Genomic DNA, 10,776 nt, shown 5'->3' on the forward strand with positions numbered 1-10,776 from the left:
AGGGGTCTGGTCTCTTGGGGAGGAGGGGGAATTCTAAATAGTTTATCAGCTTGTTCCTTTTTGCATGTGGTGTTAACCAAGGAAGGATCAGTCTAAAGAATCAGATCCCCTGGAATTCATAATCCCCTGTAATAAAAAACTTTCCTGTTAGATATGGAACACATTGTATATTAAGTATTAAACTTCTGAGTGTAATAAAAATTGAAATACAGTCTAATTTTCTCAAATACAGAATAAAAACTAAAGTCTAAATTATCATATATTTCTCTTCTTCCCTTGCAGAATGCCCTTATATGAACTCAGCTGACACTATCAAAATAAGGAGTTAGAAATTCACAAACCATCAACAGAAACCAGTCCCAACTGACTCAATCTGTGACAGCTTTGCCCTGTTGTGATATTTGTTGACACCTACCACTTCAGCAGTTCTGGGTGGAAGGAGGAGGGAAGAAGATTTGGCTCAACACTAACTGATGATCTCTAAATAACATAAAATTTAAAGTGTCAACTATTTTTCAGCTACATATAAAGATAAAACTGTCTGAAGGATGTACCCAGTATAATTCTCAGTGATCATGATAAAATAAATAGAAGTTATATACCAAATGCTAGCCTGGGACACAGAATGACTAACTGCCTTTGATAGCTAGGTCCCAGTAAGTTTTATGTCATTATTCTCTGGGAAGGCAGCAAAGGTGGAGGCCCTGTATAACTTTGTACTATGTATTGTTCAAGAGTTATGCAATTTGTTTATCATCTTATCTGCATTAACCATACTGGTTAATTTCAGTGAGGGTATCTTCAGACATTTCAGTGAGGGTATCTTCATTCATGATTCAGCATGAATACATATTTTTTACATTTGGTTTTCTCTCCCTCTCCTTGCTCAAAGATAAGATCAATGGTGTTTAAACAAGTATTTATGAAATGCACTCTGTTCCCTCATTATAAAAAATGATATTTAAACAAAGAATAGCAAGAATTATCCTATGCACCCTTATTTCAGTTTCACTTACAATATAGCCTGTGGGTAAACCAGAGGCACAGTGTGTTATTTAGTGGTCAGACTACAACATGATTCTTAATCCGTCTGCCCCTGAAATGTGTAAAATAGAGGGAGTGTCACAAGTCAGCTTTTAAAAAAGTATTATCCAATTATGTGTCTAGTAAGGCCTGAATTTTTCAGAATAAGTCCCCTTTCAAATGATAGTGAAAATTTTCATTAATAGCCAAGAGAACTTGGAAATTAATTAATTTGTTCTTTAAACACAAACATAATAAATATCATGGGAAAATTATTGCTAATAAACACAACCTACCTGGCATTGCTTGATGCTATCCCATTTATTAATATTTATATTGGTAATAGAACCATTTACTTTTTTCTTCAGAATGATCATTCCTGAAACTGAAAGTATATAAAAGGCAGATTATCAGTTATTTTTTTCAATAGTAAAGTATCAATCTGAAACTGAAGAAATATGATACAAAAAGTTTTTAAACAAATTTTTGACACTTACTTACTTTGGTGGAGTCTTTTTTAAGACAGGTTCATGAGATGTCCCTTATATACTGTCACCCCCAAGTAAAAAACAAATGTTTTCCTTTTTTAAAATTTATTTATTGCCAATCTTTTATCTAAACCCTCTCTATATATTTTTGGTGGATTTTATAAAAGTAAATATATGTGTGAAATTTATCTTTCTGTTCTACGCTTCTAGCTCCATGTTAAGATGACATTCTGAAATGTGAAATCTTAGCTTTTTTTAGAACTTTCATGATTTGGCTTGATTTTGGATCCCTTTTTATTGACTTCAGCTAAACATACATTTTCTTTTTTTTAAAATATATTTTATTGATTATACCATTACAGTTGTTCTATTTCCCCCCTTCAATCCCTTCCACCCACACCCTCCCTCCCCCACCATTCTGCCCCCCTTAGTTTATAACCACGTGTCTCAAGTACTTTGGATTCTATATTTCCCCCAATATTCTCGCCCTCCCCCCTATCTATTTTCTACCTACCATCTATGCTATTTTCTGTGCCTTCTCCCCCCTTCTCCCCCTCCCACCCCCCTGTTGCTAACCCTCCATGTGTTCTTCATTTCTATGGTTCCACTCCTGATCTAGCTGTCCTCTTGGTTTGCTTTTGTTTTAGGTGTGGTTGTTAATAGCTGTGTGTTTGCTGTCCTTTCACTGTTAATATTTTTCATCTTCTTTTTCTTATATAAGTCCCTTTAGCATTTCATATAATAAGGGCTTGGTAATGATGAACTCCTTGAACTTGACCTTATCTGAGAAGCACTTTATCTGTCCTTCCATTCTAAATGAAAGCTTTGCTGGATAAAGCAATCTTGGCTGTAGGTCTTTGGATTTCATGACTTGGAATACTTCTTTCCAGCCCCTTCTTGCCTGTAAGGTCTCTTTTGAGAAATCCGCTGACAGTCTGATGGGTACTCCTTTGTAGGTGACTGTCCCCTTATCCCTTGATGCTTCTAGGATTCTCTCCTTCATTTTGGTCTTGGCTAATGTAATTATGATGTGCCTTGGTGTGTTCCTTCTTGGGTCCAACTTCTTTGGCACTCTCTGAGCTTCCTGGATTTCCTGGAAGTCTATTTCCTTTGCCAGACTGGGGAAGTTCTCCTTTATTATTTGTTCAAATAAGTTTTCCACTCGTGGCTGTTTCTTTCCCCCTTCTGGTACCCCTATAATTCGGATGTTGGAACGTTTAAAGATGTCCTGGAGGTTCCTAAGCCTCTCCTCATTTTTTTGAATTCTCATTTCTTCATTCCTTTCTGGTGGGATGTTTTGTTCTTCCTTCTGGTCCATTCCATTGATTTGAGTCCCAGTTTCCTTTCCATCACTATTGGTTTCCTGTGCATCTCCCTTCATTTCAATTAGTTTAGCCTTCATATGTTCCTCTAATTTGTGACTTTGTTCCTCTAATTTGTGACTATAATCTACCAGTTCTGTGAGCATCCTGATAAATAGTGTCCTGAATTGTGCTTCTGAGAGGCTGGCAATTTCTTGGTCGCTGAGAGTTATTGGCTCTTGGACTTTGAGTTCTTCTTGTGCCATCTTTCGGGTTGTTCGTGCCTGTTCCATAGCAGGATCAGAGCCCTAAAATAAACATACATTTTCTGATGCCATCCTAAAAAGAGAAAGGGAGGGGGAAATAATGGAAAAAGAGAAGGGGTAGAGAAGGAAGGAAGAAAGGAAGAAAAGGAAAAGGAACAAAAGCTACAGAACTGAGCTCCATCCAGAGTTATTTCTATTCAGGCTGTTTTTTTCTACGTTTCCAGGGGTTGAAGGTGGCCCACAGAATGCAACACAGCTTAAGTTCTGTTCCACTTTCAGCCAAGGCTGAAAGTTTCTTAGCATATTCTTCTGAGCACAATAGTGCATCCTGTTAGGACCACCATTATAAACCAAGTATAAAGGAAAATAAATCCGCTGTTTCCTATGCACCACCATGGTAAGTACTCCAGTGCCTTTTCACTGTGCTCCAGGTTAGCCGAGCCAAAAGTATTCTCTACTGAACAGTTTTGTATTTGTTTAATACCAAATACAGAAGTAAGTCACCCTATACAATTTGTTGCATGCATTTTAATTTTATTTTTTAAAAAAACTAAGATGTGAAAATAGTAAGGGTCAAACGGATTGTGCTAATTTTTTAATACCTTTCTCTTAATGCAGAAAGTATTAGTTGCAATCACATTTAAAACAATCGGAAGAGGCTACCGAGATTTTGTTGGCAGTATATAGAGTATGTGCTGAGGAAATGCTTATTATTCTGCATCTGAATAATGGATGAGTCAAGTTGAGCCAGGAGAAAAAACATAAGCAAACCACACATTCAAGCCCAAATAAACTTGGTGATTAAACTATGTCTTGATTCTAAGGTCCTTTCACGCTAATGCTGCCCTGTGGTTCTATAACTAAGAAGAAAATGCTTCTAATTTCATCTTTCTGTGTATCTCTCTGTAACAAAACTATGCACCTGGTCCTTAATTCCTTCATTTGGCAAGAAAAATATTAGCACAATTATATTAGCACAATACAATTCATACACGAGATAGCTAATACATTTTTAACTTAAAAAAATACTTTATTTATTTATCTTTAGAGGGGAAGGGAAGGAGAGAAGGAGAGAAATATCAACTTATGGTTGCTTCTTTCATGAGTCCTCTGCTGGGAACTGGCCTGCAACCCAGGCATGTGCCCTGACTGGGAATTGAACCGCGATCATGTGGTTCGAAGGCCCGCGCTCAATCCACTGAGCTACACCAGCCAGGGCCATTTTCAACTTTTTATTTTGAAATAATTACAGATTTGCAGGAAGCTGCAAAAAAATGTACAGGGAGGTTCTGTGTACCTTTCGCCCAGTTTCTCTCGGTGGTAATGTGGTTCATTTTGAAGCATTTTTGAGACCTATGCTAAGTGCTTTTTTGCATATTTTCCAATTTAATCCCTAAAACAACCCTGTAAAGTAGGTATTGATATTCCCATTTTAAAAATAAAAGAAACCAAAGTCCAAAGATGTGAAGTATTTTGACAAAAGTCAGAGTAGAGGGGGAGGGGAGGGAAAAGGAGAAAGAAGGAGGAGGAAGAGGAGAAAGAAGAAAAAATGTTTGCTTGACTTAATTAATTTGCTTTGCTTTTTGAAACAAGATGTTGTTCAATGAGTGAGGTAAACTTTGCCTTTCCCAAGGTAGATTAGGGAAGCCAGTGCACACTCTTTTATTCCTATTTACTGTTTCTCTCTTACCCTTTATTTCTTCCTTCCCCTTTAAGTCTTCAACCCTCCTCCCCTCCACAGCAAGTTAGGAATCTCAATCTCTCCCTGCACCTCCAAGCTTCTTGGACAAAAACCACTGGCGAAGCTTTCCAAGCCTGAAACTTGAGAGAAAATACTAATGCCAATCATGAGACAATGCCTCCATCTTCCTCAGTTCACAGATACCCAGGCCATGAGGTGGTGTCAATAAGGCCTGGGCTCTGCATCCCAGGCTTTGCCACTACATATCTGTGGATTTTTAATACTTTACCTCTTTCTGACTTGCTTTCTGTGGTTGTGAAATAGAAATAATAAAATAGAAGTGCCTTTCTCATCCATCCTTGTGAGAATTGAAGGAGTTAATATTTGTAAAGTAATGAGACAGTGGCTGGTACGTGGAAAAATTCAGTAAGTAAACTCAACAGAGAATGTATTAAATAGTAGTCTATTCTGAGCATCCCAAATTACTGATGTAAAGAGTAATGTTAGTAGATCTAACTGACTTCCAAATAACTTTGCCTTTGAATTCTTTCTCTTTAGCTGTCACTGTTCTTCAGAAAACGGAAACAGCAGTCGCCGCCCTCCCGCCAATTTAATGGCGTGTCAGATGTGCCTGAATCCCCACACTCACAGAGCTCTCATTTCTATCTTCCTGCTGTTTTAGAAAGAAATAATGCATATTTTAGGGATGTAATGGCACTTGACTTCAGCCTTGGTGCTCAGCCCAAATTTGCTATTTAATTCTAGCTTTGATTTTAGCCTTTGGAAGGCCAAACAGTGCATTGTTTGCTTCAGTATCATTTCCAGCATCACTGACACTTTGCTGCTCAGTGATCATATGTGTGCACAGGTTCTCATAGCATCTAATCAGTGTGACAATCTCAATAATAGAAATAAACTTGGCATGGATTTGTTATTATCTGAAGATACCCTTTCAAATATAATTAAGCATTCTAAATGTAACTTAAGAAGAAATCTCCTTAATATGCTTCCTATGTTGAAATTCTGTCAAAGTTCTACATGAATTTATAATTATCAAAGTAAATGCTACAATAATAATAAATATTGTGAAATCTGCTATTTAAAAAAGAGAATTTTATTTTGTTTTTATTTTTTTTTCTCCATTACCATTTAGCCCTCCTATCTGGACCTTCTTCCAGGTCCCCTGTGAGAGGATCTGGAAGAGGGCATGTGAGAGGCAATTGACTGATGTTTCAATGGAAAAAAAAAAGAAGAAAAAAGGAAAACTAATCTCGTCATAGCTACAGCAGACAAAAATAAATAAATAAAAGACATCCAAATTTGAGAGGAAGAAGCAAATCTGTCATTGTTTTCAGATGACATGATACTGTATATGGAGAACCCTATAGTGCCCCCCCACACAAACTAATAGAGCTGATAGATGAACTCAGTAAAGTAGTAGGATACAAAATTAATATTCAGAAATTGGTTGCATTTTCATATACCAATATTAATGATCAAAAAAAGAAGTTAAGAAAACAGTATCATTTATAATTACACCAAAGAAAAGAAAAAATAAAATACTTCAGAGTAAATTTAACCAAAAAATTAAAAGACCTGTACTCATAAAATTGTAAGGTTTGAGGAAAAAATGGAAAAGATACAAATAAATGGATGCTTATATCATGCTAATGGTTAGAAAGAATTAACATTGTTAAAATGTTCATACTATCCAAAGTAATCTATACATTTAACACAATCCCTATCAAAATATTGATGGTATTTTTCACAGAACTAAAAGAAATAATCCTGCAATTCGTATGGAACCACAATAGACCCCAATAGCTACAGCAATCTTGAGAAAGAAATACAAAATTGGAGCCGTCACACTACATGATATCAAACTATACTAAAAGGCTGCAATAATCAAAGCAGCATAGTACTGGCATAAAAACAGGCACATAGATCAATGGAAAAGAATAAAGAGCCAAAAAATATACCCATACTTATATGATTAACCTATAGCAAAGGAGGATAGAATGGGGTAAAGACAGTCTCTTCAATAAATAGTGTTGGGGAAACTGGATAGGTACATGCAAAAAAATAAAACTAGACCACTTTCTTAGACCATATACAAGAATAAACTCAAAATGGATTAAAGACTTAAATACGATTTAAACCCAAAACTTCCAGAAGGAAGCATAGGCAGTAAACTCTCTGACATTGCTTAGTAATATATTATTATTATTATTATTTGGATCTATCTCCTAGAGCAAGGGAAATGAAAGAAGAAATATGCAGATGAAGTACATCAAACTTAAGTTTTGCCACAGCAAAGGAAATCTTCAACAAAATGAGAAGACGATCTATTGAATGGTAGAACATATATATTTGCCAATGCTACATTCGATAAGGGGTTAATATACAAAATTTATAAAGAACTCATACAACTCACCATGAAAAAAAAATCAAACAATCCAATTAACAATGATCAGAAAATTTAAATACATGTTTTCAAGGGAGCGCATACCCATGGCCAATAGACATGAAAAAATGCTCAACATCACTAATCACCAGAGAAGTGCAAATTAAAACCATATGAGGTCTTAGCTGGGTGGTTAAGATTGTTGGAGCATTGTGCCATACACCAAAAGTTTTTGGGTTTGATTCCCAGTCAAGGCATATACCTAGCTTGCCAGTTCCATCCTCAGTTGGGCTGCGTCCAATCAGTGTTTTTCTGTCATCTCTCTCTCTTTCCCCCCTCTCCCCACTTCCTCTCCCTCTAAAAGCAATAAACTTAGGTGAGGATTAAAAAAAACTCATGAGATATCATCTTACATCTGTCAGAATAACTGTCATCAATAAAAACTTGTTGGCGAGGATGTGGAGGAAAGGAAACCCACATGTACCATTGTTGGGATTGCAAATTGTTCCTCAAAAAATTAAAAATAGAGCTAACATATGACTTAGCAATTCCACCTCTGGATATTTATCTGAAAAAATCCAAAACACTGATTTGAAAAAAATATATGTATCCCTATGTTCATTATAGCAATATTTACAAGAGCCAAGGCATGGAAGTAACCTGAGTGTTCATCATAGATGATTGGATAAAGAAGATGTGGTACATACATACAATAGAATATTACCTGGACATAGAAAAGAACAAAATCTTACCATTTGTGGCAACATGGATGGATGTAGAGGTATTATGCTAAGTGAAATTAATCAGACAGAGAAAGACAAACACCATGTGATATCACTTATCTGTGGAATCTAAAAAAGGTAACAAAACAGAAACAGATACAGAAAACAAACTGATGGTTGCCAGGTGGGCGGAGGGCTGGGAGGGTGGGTGAAAAAGGTGAAGGGATTAAGAAGTACCCATTGGTAGTTACAAGATAGTTATGGGAATATAAAATCCAGCATATGGAATATAGTCAATAATATTGTAATAACTATGTATGGTGTCAGGGAGATACTAGACTTATTGTGGGGGGAATCACTTTGTAAGGTATAGAAAGGTCTAACCACTATGCTGTACACCTGAAAATAATATAATATTGAATGCCAAGTGTAATTGAAACTTTAAAAAGTTTTAAAAAATAAGAGGGAAAATATCAAACCCACAAACACGCATGTGCACAAACAAGAATTACACTCAGGTTTTGTCTTAGGCTATTGGGTATTTCATATTGAGATGTTATTTATTGAGGAGGAAAGGACTGGGGGACTGCAAGAGGGAGTATAATAGAACACGAGTTCAATGCTGGATTTGTTAAAACTGATATTCCTGTAAGAGAGCCAACTGGAGATGTTAAACAGAAAGTTTGTTGGGCCAAAGAAAGGTCCAAGGAAGAGGTGGAGAAGGGAAAGTTAAGTAAAGTGTACAGTGACCACAAAATATTGAACACAGAGCACAGCAGAAGTCTTCTGACTTCCAGTCCTGTGTTCTTGCAATCTCATGCAAATGCCTAGTCAATAATATTATGGTATCATTTAATTAGGTGTCAGAGCATACTTCCACAGGGCGTATTGAGAATAAATGCACAAGCACCTCTGTAGCAAATAAATGCACAGGCACCACTTTTGTTTTTATTTCTTAGAGCCAAGCGCACAGAAGTAAGATCCAGAAGTCTTGACATTTACTTTTAGCCTTGCCACATACCGGTTTAACTGAGCCTCACATAAGTGAATTCATAGTGTCAGATGATCTCTTAGATACCTATTAATTTAAAAATTTGACAACTCCCCAGCAATTGCACTCCTGGGTACATGGCCTAAAAATGTTCTTGTGTATGTGCACAAGGAGATATGTTCATGAATCCTGACTAAAAACATTGTTTAAAACAGCGAATGTAAAGGAACTTAAGTAACCACCAAAATAAATAAATAAATAAATAAAACATATTTACATGACAGAATGTTATTAAGGTATTTTTAAAAGTGAACTAGATCTATGTATATATAAAGATCACAAGTATAGAATGTTAAATGTGAAAAAGTAGGTCTTGGAATAGTACTCGAAATAATGCAACTTTTGTAAAAGTATGTATATGTAAAATTATAAAAAGTAGATAAGAAGGATGGATTTCTGGTTAATTATTGGAATGGGGAAGGAAACAAAACTAGGAATGGGATATATAAAAAAAGCTTCAAATTGTTTTATAGAAAGTTATATTTGAAATGCTAGCAGTATTAAAAAGGAGACTGTTATTCTTTGCACATTTATATTAACTTTATGACTCAAAACCAGAATATGATCTATAATAACTGCATTTGATTTTAAGTTCTAAAAAATATCCTTTGAGCTAAGAATCTTTTGAAAAAAAGGCCTGTTTAAAAACTCTTGCCGTGTCAATTTCACAAGGAGAAAAAAGGTCCTAAACAACATACAAAAAATCCATGTTGAACTATCTTTAATCTGAATAGATATGCCACAGTGTAAAAACAGTAGGGAAAAAAAGAACTCATAGAGAAAAAGTAGGGACCCAAATTATATTTTGTTCTTTCTTTTTTTCCCCCAATTTTTTATTTAATTATTTTTCAAGTACAGTTTTCTATTACTCCCATCCCATCCCCCCGCCGAGCTCCCCCTCTCCCTCCCATTTCTACCCTTCTCAGTTGTCCATGTATCCTTTATATATGTTCCTCTAAATCCCTCCCCTATTTCCCCTGAAATTCCCTCCCCTCTCCCCTCTGGTCACTGTCAGCCTGTTCTCTATTTCAGTGTCTTTGGTTATATTTTGCTTGCTTGTTTGTTTTGTTGTTTAGCTTCCTGTTAAAGGTGAGATCATATGGTATTTGTCCTTCAACCCCTGGCTTATTTCACTCAGCATAATGCTTTCCAGTTCCATCCATGATGTTGCAAAAGGTAGGAGCTCCTTCTTTCTTTCTGCAGCATAAAATTCCATTGTGTAAATGTACCATAGTTTTTTGATCCATTCATTTACTGACGGGCACTTAGGTTGCTTCTAACTCTTGGCTATTGTAAATTGTGCTGCTATGAACATTGGGGTGCATAGGTTCTTTGGGATTGGTGTTTTAGGTTTCTTAGGATATACTCCTAATAGTGGAATTGCTGGGTCAAAAGGCAAAACTCTCTTTATGAAGCCAGCATCATCCTAATTCCAAAACCAGATAGAGACACAACACAGAAAGAAAACTTCAGGCCAATATTTTGTTCCTTCTAATAAATTTAAAAATAGATGCCACGGGAACACTTACAGGAAAACAATTTCGTATCGATTTGTTCCCACAGACATGCAACATTAAAAGTGAAGGGGATCAAAGTTTTGCTACCCTAAAACTGGCTTTTGGAATATTGACTTAAAGCAGTTCATTAAGAAACAAAAGAATGGGAAAGAACGTTTGACTCACCCCCTTTCCTGTCCAAGAGATTCATCTGGGAACACCTGGGATTTCCAGGAAGGAAATCTTGGCACATTCACCATAGCCCAATCTTGGCACATTCACCATAGCCCAATCTTGGCACATTCACCATAGTGCAATCTAAATGAAGTGTGGTAGATAGGAAA

Source organism: Sturnira hondurensis, unplaced genomic scaffold, assembly GCF_014824575.4.
Source record: "Sturnira hondurensis isolate 20B ecotype Veracruz unplaced genomic scaffold, ASM1482457v3 Scaffold0006713, whole genome shotgun sequence".
Lineage (NCBI taxonomy): Eukaryota > Metazoa > Chordata > Mammalia > Chiroptera > Phyllostomidae > Sturnira > Sturnira hondurensis.